The 21,177-nt window shown below is 34.8% G+C and overlaps 1 protein-coding gene and 1 non-coding gene across 4 annotated transcripts in view; both read left to right on the forward strand.

Annotated features, from left to right (window-relative positions):
* Positions 1-21,177, forward strand: part of Naaladl2 (N-acetylated alpha-linked acidic dipeptidase like 2) — a 1,212,242-nt gene that overhangs the window by 1,021,935 nt on the left and 169,130 nt on the right. The gene's annotated exons all lie outside the window — the stretch shown is intronic.
* LOC121143392 lies at positions 15,298-15,461 on the forward strand. Its single transcript, XR_005880594.1, has one exon. It is a non-coding gene; the product is annotated as a U1 spliceosomal RNA (small nuclear RNA).

Raw genomic sequence — 21,177 nt, forward strand, 5'->3', positions numbered from 1 at the left:
AGTAGCAGGATACAAAATCAACAAATGAAAACCATTAGCTTTTCTATCTAACAAAAACCAAGAAGGAAGAAATGAAGAAAGCAATTCTATTCAGAATAGCTTCAAAATTACCGATTAATAAACATCCAATAAATTGAAAGGGTTCTACAATATGAAGTGTAAACCCTGAAAAAAGTAACCGAAATTGAAATGAGCTGTCCTTAAGAAAATAACAAAGGCTGCTGAAAATGTGGAGAAAAGAGAAAAGACTGCCGGTGGGAGTAGAAATTGTCCCAGACACCCCAAATCAATCAGAAAGTTCTTAAAATAAACAAAACTAGATGTTGAACCAGACATGGCTCTGCCACATCACTTCTGGGTATGGACTTGAAGGACTCTAATACAACACGCTCCAAGATAACTATACATTCATGTTATTGTAGCATTTGTCCCTATACTTGAGTTTTTGAATCAGCCTGAGATTCCATCAACAAATCAATGGATAAAGAAAATGTTATTACAGATAGCTAGATATATAATAGATATATAAACAAGTAGATAGCATGTAAACAGATGATTGATATGTGTTCAGTGTAATTTTGTTTACAACAAAGATGAATAAAATTATGTTGTTGGAACATGGATACAACTTGAGATCATTATATTACATGAAATCATTTGGACATAGAAGGACAACTATGTTTTCTCTCATTTGCATGTCTTATATTTACATATATAAAATCCAATTTATGTATATGCATGCAGTTTGAAAGCACAAGGGGGATGAGGAGAAAGGAGCATTGCAATGGGAGAGGAAATGAAGAAAGGCTAAAAGGGGGTGGGCGAATGAATTCAGTCAAAGTCCAATAAAAGAAAATAGAAAGCATGCTAGAATGAAACACTGACTTTTCTGCTTCATAAATTCTGAAAATAAAGATGTCATGATGGTACTGCTGTGCAGCCCATTCCTCAATGAGTGTGCATGCCCAAGAGGCTCACAGTGACTGTTCATGCGTATGAGGCTCACATCTTTAGATACTGTGATCATCCCTTGCGTGTTTCTTAATTTCATTTCTGAGTTAATTTCTGTGGAAGTGGAAATGGACATGCTCATCTTGTCTAATTCCTGTGTTAATGGCACATTTCCATGATGTAAATATTTTTAGAACTAAAAAACATTTGGGAAATCAAGTAAGATGATTTTTAAACATACAATTAAAATCTTAAAAGCTGTTTTGCTCTCCATATGTTCCAACAAGACATTACATAGGGGAGTCCATATCTGAGCCCAGCAGCTGTGATGACAGAGACATGAGGTGGACAAATACCCAGTCTCTCCACTGTCACAACCTTAGCATAATTTTCTGTTTGTTTGCTTGTAATTTTTTTTTCTGTTTTTGAGACAGAGTTTCTCTGTGTAGCCTTGACTGTCATAGAGCTCACTCTGTAGACCAGGTTGGCCTAAACTCAACTTTAACTAATCTTTAATTGCAGATCTTCCAAGTGTATTTCACAGAACTTTCAATTTTGTATCATCTTTCCTGATAGGCAAATGTTTTTGTAAAAACTACAAAGGAAGTCACATTTATAAAATCTCATATGTGTTCAAAAACATCAGATGAAAATCAAGGCCACTTGGTTTTTAAGGATTTCTGTAGCTCCCCCGTGGAGGTTCTTAACTCCTGTGTGAGTCTCAGGAGAGAAGCAGTTGTCTTTGGTCTCCTTTCATGGTGCGACTGTCTCTATGATTTTACATGAATAGAGAGAATTCTGCTGAAAGAAAACAAAGCATTTGTAAGCATTTTCATTTCTGCAGTCTCTTGTCAGTAGTTTTAGCCTTGAAATTATTCTGACCCAATTTTCTCTTATCAGTGAAATACACTGTAATTCTAAAGAGTTGAGCGTTTATGTAGTATCGAGAAGTAGAAAAAGAAAGAGATAAACTGTACCTATATGTTGGAGATCAATCACTTTCAATCTTTCAATATTTTCATAGTTGCTTTATCTTTGTTTATTTATAACTCTTATCTGAGGTTTATAAACTTCACAATACTTCCTATATTCAAGTCTGCCATAATTGTGACTGGCATTTGAAAATTCAACAGTGAATCACAAGGATATCTTAAAGATTTATCTGTATACAAGCTTTATATATAGGTATGTTATATATATTTTTTCTTCTCAATATTCCAAAGTACAATGCAAAATCATATACATTTACATTATGTTTTGTAATTTCAGTGAGCTAGAAATCATTTAAACTATGACAGAAGACGTGTTTTCAATGCACAAATTTAAAGTCGTTACATATAATGCCCTTGAACATGCAGTCATTTTGCTCTTCTTACGAAGTCTCAGAAGCAAAGCCTCATGGGTATTGTCTTGGGTTTTCCACTGCTGTGATAAAATAGAATTAGAAAGAGCAATTTGGGTAGGAAAGTGTTTATTTCATTGTGTAGGTCATAGTCCATCACAGGGAAGGCACACCAGGAACTCCAGCAGGATGGGGACCTGTGATTAATACCTGAAGCAGAATCAATGGAGGAATGTTACTGGCTTGCTCACTCGAGTACCTAGCACCTAGTGCCCAGGATGACCCTACCCACAGTGAGCTCAGCCTTCCAAGTGATCAATCAAAAAAATTCACCACAGGCCAGTCTGTTGGGAACATTTTCTCGATTGAAGCTCCTTCCCTCTACCCAGATAACTCCAGCTTGTGTCAAGTTATGATAAAACTAACTAGGACAAATACCAACTTGTAATTAAGAACAAATTTGTATTGATAATGCTGAGAGACATGCTCTTGATAAAATATTGGAGTTAAATTGAGGTGAGTTTGTCTCTGCTCAAACTTCCCTGGTGAGGTGGCCCACTGGCTACCAATGGCTTAAAGACTCCAACTACTTTGTGATCTTAGAGAATTCACATGGTCAAAATAAAACCAAAAGCTGCTCTAATATGAACATAATACTGCAGACGTGAGTTCACATGTTTGCATGGCCCAGTTCCTTTTGATGAACTAATTGGTATAAATAACTATCGACTTTCAGGGAAGCATTGATCACTGAATCATGAAACTTGGGTTTATTATTGTTTAGGAACAAAAATATAACTTGTTATAACTATTAAATCTATCAAATTAGCTGAAGAAATTGATTTCTAAACCCATCTACTACATCTCTGCATATTTAGGTAACACTAAGTAGACTCTGGGTTTCTTGTTTTATCTGTTAATTTTTAAAAAAATATTATTTTGTTGTATATGCGTATTTTGACTTTATGTCTCCAACAGAGGACAGAACTGGGCATGGATCCCCAGAAATGAAGTCATACAGTTGTGAGCCACAATGTGGGTTCTGCAAACCATACCAGAGTCTCCTGGAAGAGCAGCCAGTGCTCTTAACCTCTGAGGAATCTCTCCAACCAGTTTCACGTGTTTTTACAAATAAAAAAGCAAATAAAGTTGGGATGAAGAATAGAGAATAAGGGTTAAAGAAGGAATTTGAGGGGAGCTAATGCGGGATGGAGTTGATCAAAACACATTATATATGTGAATGAAATTCTCAAAGAACAAAAAACAAGGTTATTAAAAAAGCTTACTCTGCGTTGGGATAATGGCTTAGTCTGTAAATTGCTTGCCATGAAAGCATCTAGACGAGAATTCATATTCTAAATAACAATGCAAAAATTTGCTTGCCTATAGAAATTTGTAATCCCATATTTCAAGAGTAGAAGCAAGCAAATATCTGGAGCTAAAGACTGGACAGCCTACCCCCAAATCAGCAAACCCTAGGTTCACTGAGAAACTTTCTCAAAAATAATGTGCTCATGAGTTTGTGGAGTATACCTGAAAGTGAACCCTGACCTCCACAACCATGGGTACTCATGGCCTTGTATGCACATATGTCTATATATACACAAGCACACAGACCATGCACTAAATAATCAAGAGTCAGTGTAAGCACATTCTGTTTCACAAACTTGTAAACCTAGCATTTAGCAGTCTGATATAGTAGTCTTGCAAATTCTTGTCAAGTCTTCACTACCTAGTGAGATCCTGTCTATAAGTAAGTTAACGAAGCAATGAATTAACAGCAGTCTTCTCCCTGTTGTCTGCCCAGTGTGGCTTCCTGTAGCCACTATGCTATAAGCTCATGTTTTATGGGTTATATCTTTTCTCTAGTTTCCTTTCCCACTTCCCCTCTCTCACCTCATTAGTTCAATTCCATTTTCCCTGCACATTTATTTTCAAACAATATGCCTCTTTACATTCTTCCTTCAATTTTTAGTTTGCACTTCTCCAGTTCTGTTCATTTTCCATTATGTTTAGTTGGCTCTGAACTGCAAAGTTTCCATTTTATGTTTATTCCCAGGTTAAGGCTTGGCATTGCCCCCTTCTTCATTAAAGGCACCGTCTCCCGGTAGGAGGAAACATAAATATGGAGGACTATTTGGTATACGGTTAAGTACTTAATATTTAAATGTACATATCGAACTGAAAAAATCTGTCAAATAAAATATATTCTTTCTTTCAGCCTTGGCAAATTTCCATTGAACAAAAATCAGGATACTCTTTCTGCATACTCACATTTTTAAAGTCAGCCACAAGAAACTGTGAAACATTTGAAGTGAGAAGCAGAAAAATACAAAATGCTTGACATGCAGCTTGACAGGTGTCAGAGCTCGCGTTATAAAAGTCCCTCTCTAGTGTTCCAAACTACTCTGTGGAATACGGGCAAAGACCACCTTCAACAAAGTCATATCACTTCTCAAGAAGGTGGGAGAACATTGACAATGAAATGAATCAGTATTAAAGTGTATATAAATTAGAGTTAATGATTTCAAGGGCATAAAATTCCAAAATTACAGCTATTGGCTCTTAAAGTTGAACAAAGGTATAGGTTTGTGTATAGGGGGAAGGGTTCAGGTTGTTAGGAAATAGCAGACATGACTAATGCCTGCATCTAGGGGGCCTGCCACCCCTTCAAAACAGTGCCTGCTGTTTCCACACTATGATTAACCTGAAAGGCAACAGAAAAATAGACTCACGGTACACTCCATCATTCTCTGAGGTTTTTTTGTTTTTTTTTTTTTTGAGGAGAATGCCACTTCTACAATGTTAGGTTAGGTTAGCTGATGGGTTAATGTGGGGATAGATTTCCAAACCAAATTCTTTTCATGGAATTATGGTTTCATTTGTGCTGTTATTGAATTATATCTGTGTTCTCATATGTAAAAGAAATATATTGGGATAGTGACGATTTACATTTCACATAATATTTTTATGATTAAAACCACATTCATTGTGATTGCACAAAGGAAGATAACTTGCTTAAGAAACATTTGAAATTAAGACAATAAGGCATTTGTCAGTCTTTTCAAAACATAGAATTGCCCAAAATGTTTCCTAACATGCTTGTAATGCTGGAAGAGGAATTTATAGAATTCAATATTTACATTTTCTTTTAGAAGTCATTGGATTTTATGTTTGAGAGAACTGTTATTCATTGGGTGCCATGAGGTAGATTTTTAAAAATATTCCCCAATATTTCCTGTTTTTATTGAAAAATGTATACAATATATAATCATAGTTTTCCTTCTCCCATCTTGTCCCAAATCCTCCCACCTACCTGTAGAGAGAAGCCTTTTCCTCACCAGTTGCTTTGGTTTCTCCCCACCAGTCGCCTGGGCTCTGCCGTGTTGTAGTCCCCAAATAACATACAAGACACTGTATTAATTATGAAGCTGTTGGCCTTGCTTGTTTCTTACTGGCTAGCTCTGACTTAAGTATTTAACCCATCTGAGTATTTCTCTTACCAGATGGACATCTTACTTCTCTGGCGGGCGGGTCTCCAGGAGAGCTCTTTCACAATCAACTCACAGTATTTAACCAGGAAGAGAACAGAAGCAGCAGACTTATTGGCTCACATCCTTGCCAAAAATATGAGACTAGTTATATTTGTGGAAAAAATTCCAGAATGGGAAAGAGTAGAAAGGAACCTGTGTCTTATGGTAACATGAAAGCAACTTAATAAATTTTAAGGTTTATAAAATTAATAGTTACTATCAATTAAATTTAATTGAGTACAAACTGTGAAGAAAACCAAGCTATGATTTTAGAACAGATAAATCCATTATATAATCCACAGAGCTCAAAAGAATTATATTCTCATTAGAGTACCAAAACATTACCATAAACAAATAAATTGCCAAGAGCAAGTCACAACTCAATGACAAAGGATTTCTCTCTCTTTTAAAAATACATATTTAGTTTCATTTTATCTGTGTTTTTTGCCTGCATGTATGTATTTTCAGGTATCATAGGCATTCATTGCTAGTGGAAGCAAGAAAAGATTGTCATATCTCCTGAAACGGGAGTTGCAAGTAGTTGAGAGTTACCTGGTGGGTACTGTGAATTGAACCTTGGTTCTCTGAAAGAGCTGCTTCTTTAGCCTTAACAAGGTCTTTGTATAGACATCAGCAAAATGATAATTTCAAGCTTCACAAGGAATTCTTTTTTCAATTTTTAAAAATTTTATTCATTTGTTTTTATTTTTGAGACTTTCTGTGTAACTATTCTGTGTAGCTCTAGCTGTCTTGGAACTCACTCTGTAGACCACGCTGGCCTCAAATTCGCAGAAATCTGCCTTCCTGTGTCCCCCAAGTGTTGTGATTAAAGGTGTGCACTACCTCCCAGCTACTACTGGTAACTTTTAAAAATTTATTATTATTATTTATTACATTTTGTAATTAGAAACAAGCTTGCTTCAGATCCTTCTTCCTCCTCTCCTCCCAATTCTTTATGTCTGTCTTAGTGTTCTAAATTCCTACTTTTGTAAGCTGTTGGTCATTGCATGGAAAAGCTCTTTTGAAATCTCATCTTTATCATTTTAAAAGATTCCCCACATAAAATCATATTTATCAGATTGGGAGTGAAATCTTCATGTCTTTTATTTGAACCCAACTCACCCCATAACAATACAAGATCATGCAAATTGTTTACAGGCTCTGACTTGATAGTGTTACTCTTCTTCCATTCACGTAAGTACAAGTGAGCTGCTCAGTGTAATCATATATAGTACCTATAGTTTCTCCATTTCACACTCTTAATATAGATTCTGAACACTTTATATCAAATTTCCAATGTGCATTGCAGTAACTGTTTCAGTTATTTCAGGAGGCCCTGATAAAATATAGAAGCACTGCTAGTTGACATACTTTGCGTTCTAGTTATGTCCCAGTTATCGGGATTCATTAATCTGGGTGGTTGTCTAATCACATTGCTCTACAATACAGAATTGTGGTCATCAATAATAGAAAATAGAATCCCAATTAGCTATGATTCCAGATGCTGGCTTGCTTATCACAGTTCAGTTTTAATCATGGTCATAATAAAATAATGAAGCTAAATTTTATCATCTTAGAGAGAAGTTTCATTCAACTTGTAACGGTAAGCTCTCACATGAGACATTACTTTATACAGTTTAGATACATAATGTTATGACTATGACATTATTTGCATGCTGCTATCTCTTTTGCAATATTAACAGTTTTAAATTAGCAAGCCATAGTTTTTAAAGCTATTTTTCTTTTGAGCATGTCCAGACAGAGCATTGAAAAATGTTGAGTAACATGGCCTATAGCAATATGACAGGTACATTGAAGATTATTACAAACATTATCAATTTGTTTTAGGAAAATGCTATAGTGCACATTAGTGTGAAATCTCTCTAGTTTTAAAAATTATTTATTGGCATATATAAATTCACTATGCAATATTTTATGCTAGCTGTCCAGAACCTAGCTCTGGATGACTTACAGAACATTTATTTTTACCACCTAAGTCATAAAAGTTGTTTTCCATATCTTCAGTCAGGTTTAACTACAGGCAGGAAGAAGTAGAGAAATTACCTGTCACATTTTTCACAGGCTGGATCAAGATACTGTAATACCATGGCCCACTAAGCTAATTTAGGAGAAAAAAATGGAAAGAGGTTTGTAAAAGATGGCATTTATATGTAATATATGTAGAAGAGTTTAGGGACTTGACAGGTTGAGATTGTATTCTCTTTAGAGAGAATACATAATGACTTATTTCTTCTGAGCTATGCACAACTCTTGAAGGGAACTTTCAGCTCTCATTAGCCCTCCTCAAACAACTTCTCCATCTCCGTGAAAGGGAAGGGCACAAGAAACTTAAATTCAGATGTGTGTTTGCTTAGCAACAATTCAGTTATTTGATCTCTTATTTGAGACCTACATGTCCTTAGCTGGTAGGGAAAAGTCTAAAATGAACAGAAACATAGGGATTTAACCACAGTCTCTGTTGATTCTCTACACTCAATATTGAAAGAATATGTTTGATAAGAATTAGAGCTACAGAATTTATTTCAAATGTTTAATGAGAAGGAATGGAACAACTTTGATTTGAGTCCCAACTTTTTTCTTCCTAACTTGAAGCATTTGATGAGAATTCTTAAAACTGCATTTCCTCATTTATAGGGTAAAGTAGTGCTGGTGCCTGTAAGGGTTATGGTGAGTATTGCACTGAAGGTTCACAACTTCAACATTCAGACATTGGTGGTGCAGTTTCCCTTGAGGCTTTGGAGGATGTTTAGTAGGGTCTCTACTCTCTTCATATTAAACGCCAGCATTCTGACCCTTCTCCCCTCATTATGCAAACAAAATTATTGCTAATCAAGAATCTCTGTATTATACAAATATATGTATATGTGCATATACAAATTTATAGCTTGGCACAGTTTCAGACACATAAACTGATAAGTCACACAGACATTATATTATAAAATATATACTTATATTTTTTGAAGAATCATAGCCTTTAGGAACTCAAGAATTATCTTTGCTCTCTTTCCCTGTATAAACACATATTGTTACCATATATGTTTGTCTCTATATGTCTCTCGCTCTCTCTATATATATATATTTGTTTTTCAATATAGCATTATTTGAGGTGATTTAATTAAAAGTAATGGGCAACATAGAAAAACAGCGAAAATCTATAGATAATTGTGAAGATATTGTAATTTTATGTTCTTTCTTATGAAAGACTTTAAAATTTACCATTTCTGGGCAGCCAAGGTTACTCAGAGAAACCCTGTCTCAAAACAAACAAACAAAAATACGGAAATTTGAAAACACACATGGGCTTAAATTTATTTTTCTTCTCTGTGACCCTGCAGTCTAAATTGATAGACAGGAAATGAAAGGAAAGAAATTTGTCATAAGGGATGGTATGGTAAGGAAGGACTTTTTTGTGTTTAGTGTAAGGAAAGGAGGTGAGAAAAGAACGCAGAGGAGGAGGAAGGAGAAGCAAAGAAGTATAAGGAAACATTTTGTGAGTATGGAGGGAAGAGGAGAAAGTATGGATCTTAGAGTATTGGGGGAGGGCTGAATATGATCAAAATGCGTTGTATGAGATTCTCAAATATTCATAAATATATTGTTTTGAAAAGAAGAAATGTCTAATAAATTTAAATTTTGCATGTGTATGTGTTATCATTATCCTGAATGTATAACATGGGATGAATCATGAGAAAATTTAAAACTTGACTTAGAAAATCATATTTTTTAAATAAAAACAATTAGTCAATTTCAAGTATTGATTTCAAGACTTGTTTTTAATAATTGTCTAAACTACAATATGTAGGGTACAATTTTCAAGTTAAAGTCAGAGAAATTATTGAAGTTTTTTGACAGATCTAGGAAGAATGCTATGACTCAGACAATAGAAGTTTCCCTTATTCCCACAGGTCTTCAAATGGTTAAGCACAAAATCAGGAACAATACCCAGGTGCTGCTGAGGGACTTCCCCAATACTCGCTCCACAGAGGCTTTTCCATACATTTACTGTTCTTCCTTGCTAAATAAGTGAGTGCATCCACCTCAGTTCACTAAGGGTCATTCCCTCTACCAGACTGTGCTAATCCACTTAGTACATTACTACACATGAGTTGTGCTCTTAAATAATCCCCTGGACAGTCATCCAGCTGAGCTTCTCACTGACACTGTTAAGGTCAATGACTCAATGTTTGACAAGTTGCAACACATTTGAGCTGAAATTGTTTGGGTTGTGTTATGCAACAACATGAAGACCTTGAATGACAAAGGTACCTTTATTGCTAAGTATAATGTTGTTCTTATATCCTAAGTGCTAAAGAGTGGACATGATAACATGGTAGAAATCTAGCATTCTTTCCGCAGTGTTTTTGAAACACTCTCATAAAAATTAGGTTGGCAAAAATTACTGCACTTGCTTTGACATATATATTATAATATACAGTATTCAGTAACATGTATGAAGATTTTTATATACTATGTTGTATGTGTATTTGAAAGCTTATGACATAGTAATTGTTACTAAATTTATCCTGTCAGATTACTGATAGACTTTTAGTCTGTGGGGCAAGATTCCACATATATTGAATGGCCATAATGATAATAACAAACCTTTAACATTAATGGAGTGATTACCATATACTTGGTATTGTATCAAACAGTTTATTACATATTAATCCATTTGTTTCCTGGAAAGTCTAAATATCTTTTACAATCTGTGTAAATAATATTAAGGAGAACTATGATGTCAGATGGCTGATTTCATATTGATTTTCAGAATATTCCCTTAGCTTAATCACTGCTTGATAGAGTTGGACATGATTAACCAAGTCTTGCTCTCCCTGCTGCCAAGTTGTACCTCATGAGTGTTCAGCTTCTGAACTCTCACCCATGGGTGTCATTTTGTTTGTTTTCCTGCCTGACTGATGCTTGTGTCAAGTCGACACACAAAACCAGCTTATACACATGGTATATATGGAGGTTAAAAGTGACATCAGATTTCTCATTAAGTAGTAAGGATGATAGTACAGAACCAGATTTGCCGATAACAAGTTTATTGAAAATCATTTCAAACTTAGAGCTCTAAAACAAAACAACTTATTAAGCAATTTTGAGAAAATGATGATATCAATACCTGAGGCTCAGAAAGTTTACTTCTATATATGCTTTCTTAGAAAATTACTTTAAATTGAAAACTAAAACAAAACTAAAGAGTTACTACAGTATGAAACTCACAAGAAAGTGTTGCATTTTGAACAGTGAGACAATGAGGAGATCTGGCTAGGTGGTGTAGCACTGTTTGTCAACTGCATCTTTGAAGAGATCTGTTAGTCATGTGGAGGAAAATATATGACCCTCATGGCCTATTCAGCCTTGTAGTGAATAAAAATAAAAATAATAGATATTTTATGGGTTTTCAACTTTAGAATAGCCTTATACATAAGGTTTTAATTCATAATAGAATGTAAGTAATAGTGATCTCACTAATGTAAATGTATAAGTAATTTGAGATAACAGGAAAATAGAGATGATGCTAAAACATCAAGTTTAATGTACAGAAATTTTGTGATATAATCAGTAATTGATGGAACCTAACCAGCAAGTTAGTGTTAAAAATTATTAATAAGCACAAATTAAGAATAGGGCTGGTAATTAATGTTTGAACTAAGAAAATAAGCTTTTAACATCAGTGTTTATTTTAGTTTTTACTTTAAATCCATCCTGAAGCATATGATTCAGGAAAATAGTAAAACATCATCATAGAGTGAAAATAAGAATAATGGCTGTTCTGATGGTGTACATTAAATATTTAACTTGTTATGACTTTTTTAGATAAAGAAGGAAGAAAAGGAGGGAGAGGAAAGAAAGAGAAAGGAATGGGAGAGGTAGAAGGGGCAGTTGATTTAGTGGTGAGAGCCTTGTGGCCTAGTTTTGGAATAGTGTGTCCTGTACTATCCCTTCTGTCTCATAATGCTGATGATTCTCTGGCAGTTTTTAGTTTCACTTTGTCCATTATTCATGGTACAGATACAATCATTCCAAGGGGAAACTGATGCTTCTCAGATTTCTTTACTGGAAGTCCCACTGTCGCTTTAGGCCCTGCGAACTTTTCTGATTCAGGGCTGAAAGGCACATATGAGGAAGCAACACAGGGGGCATTAACTATGGATCCCACTTTGTGGAGAAAACATCAAGAATGGTGTGTCTTGTTGGAAAAAGAATGCCTTTTCAAAATTCCCTCTTTGTAGAGAGGTTAAGAAGTGTAGGACCCTTTTTTAGGTCAAGAGAACAGTTAGAGAAATCCAAACTAACTCTATGCAAGCAACTTAGAGTAAATGACCCATATTTTTGAAAACATGCTTGTTAAGTTTTGAGCAATATTGTTGGCTTGAGATTGTGTGCCTATGTCTGGAATCATTTCAGCTTTCTAAGGACAGGGTACCTGGCTCCATATTCAGCCAAGCTAGAAAAATAATGATTGTTGGTTTGGGTTTAAAAGTTGTTGTGATTTAAAAGCTGGAGAAAAATGTTTGTTTTTTGCCTGAGGTTAACACTGGGGCGTGGGGACCAGGGATGAGAAAAACATTTTGATTTTTTTTGTTTGCTTATTTTGTTTTTTGTTTTGAAGTGTAAATAAGGATGACTCAAGCTATTCAGGGTCACCACTTTTGTCAAACTCATCTGAGGTTCAGACTTTTCTTTGTCCTGATGCCCCTTCCTTGTCTCAGGATATGAACTAGACTCGAGCAGGACCTCAGCAATTTGGCAATTGAAACAGTAAAAGAAGTCAGTCAACTTGCTCAGTGGGAATTGGGGAAAAAGAATAATTGATACAAGTCCCTGCTTTTAGCAAAGTGCTCCACCCGCTCTACTGTATGCCTGTGTGATTGGCTTTTCCTGTTCAAGAAAAGTAGGAGCTCTAAGCACCATTGTGAAAACAGAGAAAATATGGGAGTTGCATTTTTGCAATGTTCTGATTTCCTTGTTAACAAGTTAGAGTGTAACTTCACACAGGACCATATGTGTGGTAATGTAGACAATGTTTAAGCACGGTGGTTCTTGGTTTGTTATTGTTGCTTGTTTTTTTTTCTTTTTTTTTAATTCTCCTCTCATACAATACAGCCTTCCCTCACTCCCCTCCTCTTAGTCTCCCCCACCTCCCCTATCCTCCAGTTCCACTTTTCCTTTCTTTCCCCCCAGAAAAGAGCAGTACTTTCAGGAGTAACAACTGAACATGGCATATGGAAGTTTCAATAAGACTAGACACAATCCCTCATATTAGGGCTGCTTAAGGGAACCCAATTTGAGTAAATGGGTTCCAAAATCAAGCAACAGAATAAGAGCCACCAAACTACCACACAGTGGTGCTTGTATGATGATGATACTAAACTATAATATTTAAAATTTAGCATTATAACAGAAACAGCTTGGAGTAGTGAATTCCAAGTAATGTTATATGAATTTGAACTATTTTATTTGTTTTGTGATTACAACTATTAAGCCCATATGGACTAGGTAAGTGCAGAACAATGTCACATTCTAAGTTTTAAATCTGATGAGTCAAAATAGCTACATATCATAAGATATCCAAAAAATTAAAACATAAGCTAAATTGCACATAATTTATTGACACCAATATTTCTGCCTATATTAAATTCTGTAAAAAGGGAGGCTGGAATGATGGCATAACACTTAAGAGCACTTTCTGTTCATACTAAAGACCTGGGCTTTGAGCGGGTCAAGCAGGCAAATGTCGTGACATGCTCCTAATAACCCCTCAGAAACTAGGCCTCAATTTCCAGATTCCTAAAGCCATATAAGCAGTTTCTGAGACAACCACATGCAAGGAAAAAGAGTCAGCAATGCCCCTGACAGCCGGGACAAGGGGGACTGCACATACTAAGCCTAAACCAGCCCCAACATTACCTCAAGGCAATGGCCAAATAGGGACAGATCTGGGACTTATCCAAACATGTCCAAATATGGAAAAATTGCAGCCATAGCCACCCATGTTAGCCCCAACCAATCAGAAATGTACTAATATAACTTGTGCTTGCTTAAGTCAATCATAAATAGAATTACCTAACTGCTTCTAAAATTCCTTTAGCTGTGTATAAAAGGAGCCTGCGAGCTTCTTTTGGGGCTACCATTTTGCCTTGTGTCAGATGGCTGACCCCTGCATGCTGGAACTTATTTTTTCAAGAAAGTAAATGCTGTTGCTAATTGTATTTGTGAGTGCTGGTCTTTTGTGGGATCTTGCAGACCCTAACAGGCTTGGTTCCAGAACCTACATCAAGTGGCTCACAATCACCGGTTACTTTAGTTCCAGGGATTCTAATACCCTCTAACACATACATCCATCATAAAAATTAATTTAAAAACTTATGTATAAAATTCTTACTTGTATGTATTGACAAAAAGTCCAGAGATGCATGTGTACACACACATATAATACATCATTTTAATTTTTATGACATAAACATTCAAAATATGTATGTTTAAATGGATATCTCATATAATATGAAAACTCACTGAATAGAAGTTGTGTTTTCTTTTCAAGGTAGAAATTACCAATGACATTATTAGATGGGCTTTGGAGAGATTTGGAAGCCCTTCCCATGTTAGCCTTTGTGAGCTTACATGTACTTATTAGCCTGGAGTCTCTCTAACCAGTGTTTGCTCTTCAATAGCCTTTTATCCCACAAATAAATTTTAGATTTAACCAAATCTGAGCCAATGAATAGGCCATGAGCCATTGAATAGTCTGTGACAAATGGACCTTGTTTCATTTCAAAGGATTTGAGCTTGAAATTACTTTCGACAATTCGAAAGCAAATGTCTCTCCTCCTGTCATCCAGTGCCCAATTAAACTTCCCATCTGCATTTCTAATTATAATACAGAAAAAAATCTTTGTTGGACAAAAGACTATTTTTATGAATTTTCATCTCAGGAAAGACAAACTTGGGGCATATAACTACAGGAAGGACACTCTTTTCATCTCACATGCTAAAATACTGTTAATTGTTTAAAAACAATTATAGATGCCTGCCATGTTCTTTAGAGCATATCACATATTTTACAAAGTTTGTTTGTGACCATTTTATAATCAAAAAACTAAAATTGATTATGAATGGCAACATTATCCTAAATAGTAAGATATTATATGTAAATGTACACTCCCAATACATTTTTAAAGCTTTGCTAATTTAATGCATTTATCCAGTACTTCCTTTCCCAAAGCAGTTATTTTGTTATTTTCAGCTCTGTGATGCTGGGCTTAGTGAGAAATGCTACACTGTATTTTGATATAGTGATTGAATACAGCATCTGTGTCAGGAGTATAGGGTATATGGCAATTTAGGATTTAGGGCAAGTTCTGAATTCACAGCAATATACTGAGATAAGTTTCAGGCATGATATTTCAGATACATTTTTTTCTCTTAAAATATTTGTGGATAATACTTACCTGGCAGGGGAGATACCATGATCACGTAGGTGGTTTTCCCAGGGCTAGGCCCACCCATTGCACCTGGGGTGTGCTGACCCCTGCGGTTTCCCCACATGCAGGAAACTCGACTGCATAATTTTTGGTAGTGGGGGACTGCATTCGCACTCTCCCCTGATTAAAAAAATATTTGTGGATAGACTGGGATAAGTGGCTAATACTACTGCCGCAGAGATATTTATTGTTCTAGCCAAACTTTGGGGTCAGTTGACCAAACGACTTGTTACCCACCCACGGACCAAATGATGCACAAACAGCCTTCATTCATTAACTCTTAATTTCATCCCTTCTAAAGCCACCATTTAAACTAAAAATCAAATACTGAACTTTATAGCTTTATACCTTTATCCATGAACAACGTCTTAAATAAATGTCCATGTGCAGAGCTGCGTTCTCACGCTATTTACCAAAGTAACTAAGATATTCAACTTTTACTTTAACAAAATTGTATACACTCTGTGCTATAGTTAGTCTTTCTTCTCAGACTTTCTTTTGAGATGGGCAGGCCCCAAATAATCAAAATGAGACTTATTATTATTATTTTTTACGAGACAGGGTTTCTCTGTTTTGGAGGCTGTCGGTCCAGCCTGGCCTCGAACGAGACTTATTATTAATTATGAAAGTTTAGCCTTGGCTTAGGGTTGTCCCACTAGCTCTCATAACCTAAATTAACCAGTTTACAATAAGAAAACCTACACTCTGCCACACAGTTTTTTATATCTCTTCCATCCTTAATATCTGATGTGCTCTGTGTCTTGCTACCATCTCCTACATGCCTAGATCCATAAGCCTGAGTTCCTCTGTCTCTCTGGAAGTCTCATGTATCCTTTCCTGTCTAGCTATTGGCCATTCAACTCTTCATTAAATAAATCAGTTGTCTTAGACAGGCAAGATAAAAAGTGGCACATCTTTAAATAGTTAGCTTAAATATCCTGCAACATTGTAATCCCCCAAATTTTTCAAACATATCTTAGTTTCTATAAATTTGAAAAATGATCCTAGAAAATATTATTTATTTATTTATTATTTTGAGGTTTGAGATTCATGTGTGTTTTTCTCAGTAGACCTTCCCTTTACTGAGAAGAATAAGGGAAATCTTAATTTCATCTGCTTTTTATTGCTCTAATTTAATAGCATTTTTCAAAGAATATGCATATGGAAAGGTCTTACTGTCTGTTTCTAGTAATACCTCAAAATTATTGGAAAATAAAAGATAGGCATATGCATTGAACACTATACTTTGTTTTCTTTGGAAAGTCTTTCCTACCTTACCAAATGGGGAAAAAAGGAAGACCATAAAAGGTACCAAGCTATCACATTTTTAAAAAGTTATACAGAAGCAGCAGATATATTGCAAAGTTTGCCTATAAAAAGTTAGTAAAATTCTGGCTTTTAGCACAATATTTTTCAGATGAGAGAGTCACTAAACTTAAATTGTATATTTATAGCTCATAAACCTTGTCAGAAAAAGGTGGAAAATAGTAATATGAAAAGGAAAATATAAACATTATATCCATCAATGTATTATAATATTTTCTAATCAGCATTTTACTTTAGTAATAGACACTCAATATGTAACATGTTCTTTTCCTATTTTTTAACTTCAAATATTTTGTTGCCCATTAAAGCTTTTCTCATTTCATCATTTAATATTTTTCTAATTTTTCTCATTATTGATTACATTTTTTCTCTATGGATAAAAAGGCATCTTTAATTACATATAAGTATTGTCACATTTGTATTGCCAGTATGTTCACAGATCACCACCAGTAAAAATAGCCTCTATTTTGCTAGAAAATGTTAGAAGGATACAGAGAAGAAGAGGTGTCTGAGGGCATGTTATTTACTACCTAAGCATCTAACACACATGTATTTCTAAGATGAAGAAAATACTGTGTGAAATATTATAAGATCTTATAACAAGTAACATACAGGCCATCTGGTAATAAACTGGATTTTTTAAATAAAATATATATAATGGTAATAGATGTCTCTTAAACACACATTGATTAGAGACATCAATTTCCTATGAAAAAAAAGTTTTGTTAAAATAGGCGTTTTGTAGTCAGTCTTATGTGTTACAGATAAGACCGAGGTACAGACATTTTTATAGCTCTCAGGGTGATTTTAATATGTACTTTGGTTGGAGTTGAGTTGTTAGAATTGGAAGATGTGGTAATATAAGGAAAACTAAAACTAATTCTGATAAATTCAGAATTATGACACATGAACTGAAACTGAAGCTTAGTATTGAAGAATGCTGTTGAGGTCACAGTAAAAGTAAAATATCCAATATCTAGGTTCTTTCTTTTGCTTCCCTTGGCTGTCAGAATGTGTTACCTATTATGGTTATTCCTCCGTATGTATATTTTATTCATTTAATAGAAGCTACATTCTCCCATTTATGATTGTGGGATATGAACTAAATGTACAACATTCCCAAACCAAAGGTTCAAGAAACAATGCAGATCAGGAGTTTGGAACAGTCTTAGGGCCAGGATGAATCTGCTGTGAGGTTGTGTTTCTTAGTAATATCAGAAACTATATCATAAAGTCTCATCAACATAACTGCCCCAATGTAAACTGAACATGAACAACACCAGTGAGCATGCAAAAACAGATAGGCCCATGAAGGTGCAATCATTCACAAGGAACTACAGACAACTAAGGAAAGCTAGGAATGGGATAAATGATCTCCTCCCTCCCCACCCAGAAGAGCATACCAAGGTTGTCCAGTTCCAAATGGTCAGCTCTGAAAACAGTTATACAAATATCTTTTTTTTTTTTTTGGTTTTTCGAAACAGGGTTTCTCTGTATTGTTTTCGAGGCTGTTGTCCAGCCTGGCCTCGAACTCACAGAGATCTGTCTGTCTCTGCCTCCCGAGTGCTGGGATTAAAGGCGTGTGCCACCACCGCCCGGCACAAATATCATTTTAAATATACTAAACTGATTATAATATACATATATGAGGGGTAGGTAAAAGGGAAGATTTAGAAGGAGGAAAGGGAAGGGAAAGAAGTTAAAATTATAATCTCAACAATAAAAATTATAAAACACAAACAATAAAACATTTTGTAGGATAATGGAGGTACATCAGTAGATATAGTGAAGACCTGATTCCAGATCCTTAGGAACAAAGTAAAAAAATCTAGGCTCAGTGGCAGTGCCTGTCATCCCAGCACTGAGTAGAAGCTTCTATAGAGAAGATTAGTCAGTTATCCTAGGCAATTAGTAAGCTCAATATTCAGTGACAGTTCCTGCCTCAAAAAATAAGGTGGAGTATGATAGAGGAAAGCACATACCTTAACATTTCATCTTTACAGGTATGAATTTGTATATACCCGAACACACAGGTACACACATGCATATTTCATACAACTGTGGTATGTGCAATCATGTTTTCTTCCCTTTAATCCTTTAAATAAGATATATTAGTTGTTGTTTTTAAATCTATGTTTTTCTATAGTGGAAAATTCCCCAAATATATTAATTCTCACAAGCAATTCATGAGCAAACAGAGTCTCATGCTGAAGGCATTATTTATTGGAAGGAAATACGGCTCTTCACACTGAGTGCCTGCAACGCAGGAGTAGTCTTAGTTTCCTTCTGCATTTCTTTTTATCTTCTCTCCCAGTATTTCTTTCTCCTTCATGCTTCCAGGGCCTTTGGCATACAACTTGAATTCAAAATGAGACAACTCATTATACATTTTTATAACAATTGTGTCAGGGTGTGAAGTTTAGTAAAGAATCCTTTAATCATGGATTGCATTCACAATATTATAGGTTTTAGAATGGCTTAAGATGAAGGAAAGCAAAAATGATAATTTCTGTATCACTTTTACTGGATATCTGTTCTATGCAAAATATAAACTGATCTCCTAGTGGGTATCCTAATGAAGACAGCCATAATAGCCCTATGTTTATCTTAGTTTATTTTTGTTACATTAATTATTTTTATTTCTAAAATATTTACAAAGCAAAATGCATGTTGATAGAATCCCTTCCCCACTTCTCCCTAACTTTAGGAAACCTCTGCTGGCCTGAGACTCCACACCCTTTGCATTGTAGTCCTAGTGATTGCACTAATCCGGGCTTCTGTGGTGACCTAGTTTCTCTTTTGGACAGCTAGAACAAAGTCACACAACATGATAAGAAGTATTTTCTGAGAAGGACTTATTAGCTTGAATAAGGACAGAAACATACCGTAAGACAGATTATCACAATTCAACTGACCTTCCCACAGTAAATGATCAAATGGTAAACTATAGGTAGTAAGTAAATCCTAGATATAGTGAAAATATGAAGCAAGCAGACTCATACAAGATTTATAAACATAAATGTTTCTATTAAAATTTAGAATGAGTCCATTAAAGGCAGCATAAGATTTTGAATGAAAAAAGTGTATCTATAACTTTATACAATAAGCATGTAAGTATAATATATATTTAATGCTATGTATCTCTGGCATTACCTCGGTTGAATATATGGACTCCATTCCATTTCATCCTTCTCATTTTTCACTTTATATATCTATGATGTGACTACTTGCAACTGTGTGCATGCTTCTTTCATTTGGAGGATGTGGTTAAAGTACATTCTCAGATCTCGTATTTGTATTATGCTCAGCTTTTCTTTGCCCTCATTAAAGTGCATAAAATTTGTGATGAACAAAAATTGCAGTTCTGCAGAGAGATCTGAGTAGCAGTTGATGGGCTAAAAATCACTAGTCATTTCCACAGTGTGAATAGCTAAAACTTTGATGAGCTGTTTGTGAAGACAGAACTATGTAAAGATAGTTTTGTCATGAGAGTCAGCACTTGTCTCCTAACAAGGCTTTAAAAATCTTTCACTGGCTATTCCAATAACTAGGGTCCTAGTGTGGGTAAATTAGTTGTCTTGTTTTTCAACATTTTACTTGAAAAGAGAGCCTTCCATATTTCTAATACCATTTTCATTCTCAAATACGCTTATGTAAGTCTAGGATCTGAAAAAAGGATATATGTGTTAGTATACATTAACTACATATATTATATATTAAAATTTGGTTATACGATCATAGTTCTGTGTCTTACCAGCATGCATTTACTGTGTTAGAGGCTTAAATACAAAATATTTTACTTAATTTAGAGACAAAATTTATAGAGCTCTACACTATATAAGCAGAATTTTGCTGGCTTTTTTTTATCAATTAAGAAATGAGAATTGTTTTGTGAACAATACACAGTCTGATAGCATATCATTATAGAAGAGGGATAATTACATGGATAAAGGCTAAAGTAATCATTGTTCAGCTAGATTATACGTTTTAGACATTAACAAATACAACTGTGTAAACAAAATTTTGTTACTGCAGTCTGGTTAAAATAGGAAAAGAGCTTTGTTTTCTGAAAAATTCATGTGTGGTGACTTTGGTTGTAAACAGATTTTATCTGCACATTTTGCTCCTGGTGGTTTGCATGGCTGAGCTGTAATGGTAATTTGACAATTTTTAAATCAAATATTGTTCATATTTGAAATAGCTTTGTTGTACAAGTATCTTTTCCAGCATTTAGAACTAAAAAATAACATTTTATAATGATATTGTGGACCAGACATATACTATAAAAGTGATAAATATATATGGCTAAGAATTTTAGATATTTTAAGGTGAGTTTATATGGATCTATCAACACAATACTATGATCCTGTATAGTACCTATAGTTATTGAATGCTAGAGTTGAGGTGCTACTGAAACAGTCTAATGTGTCTAACTCTATGTCCAAAGTCTTAATAACTTCTCTTAATTATGTTGAAGTATGGTCCAAATCGCATGGTATTTCCTTTAGAATCT

The sequence above is a fragment of the Mesocricetus auratus genome, unplaced genomic scaffold, assembly GCF_017639785.1.
Source record: "Mesocricetus auratus isolate SY011 unplaced genomic scaffold, BCM_Maur_2.0 Super-Scaffold_100011, whole genome shotgun sequence".
In the NCBI taxonomy this organism is placed as follows: Eukaryota; Metazoa; Chordata; class Mammalia; order Rodentia; family Cricetidae; genus Mesocricetus; species Mesocricetus auratus.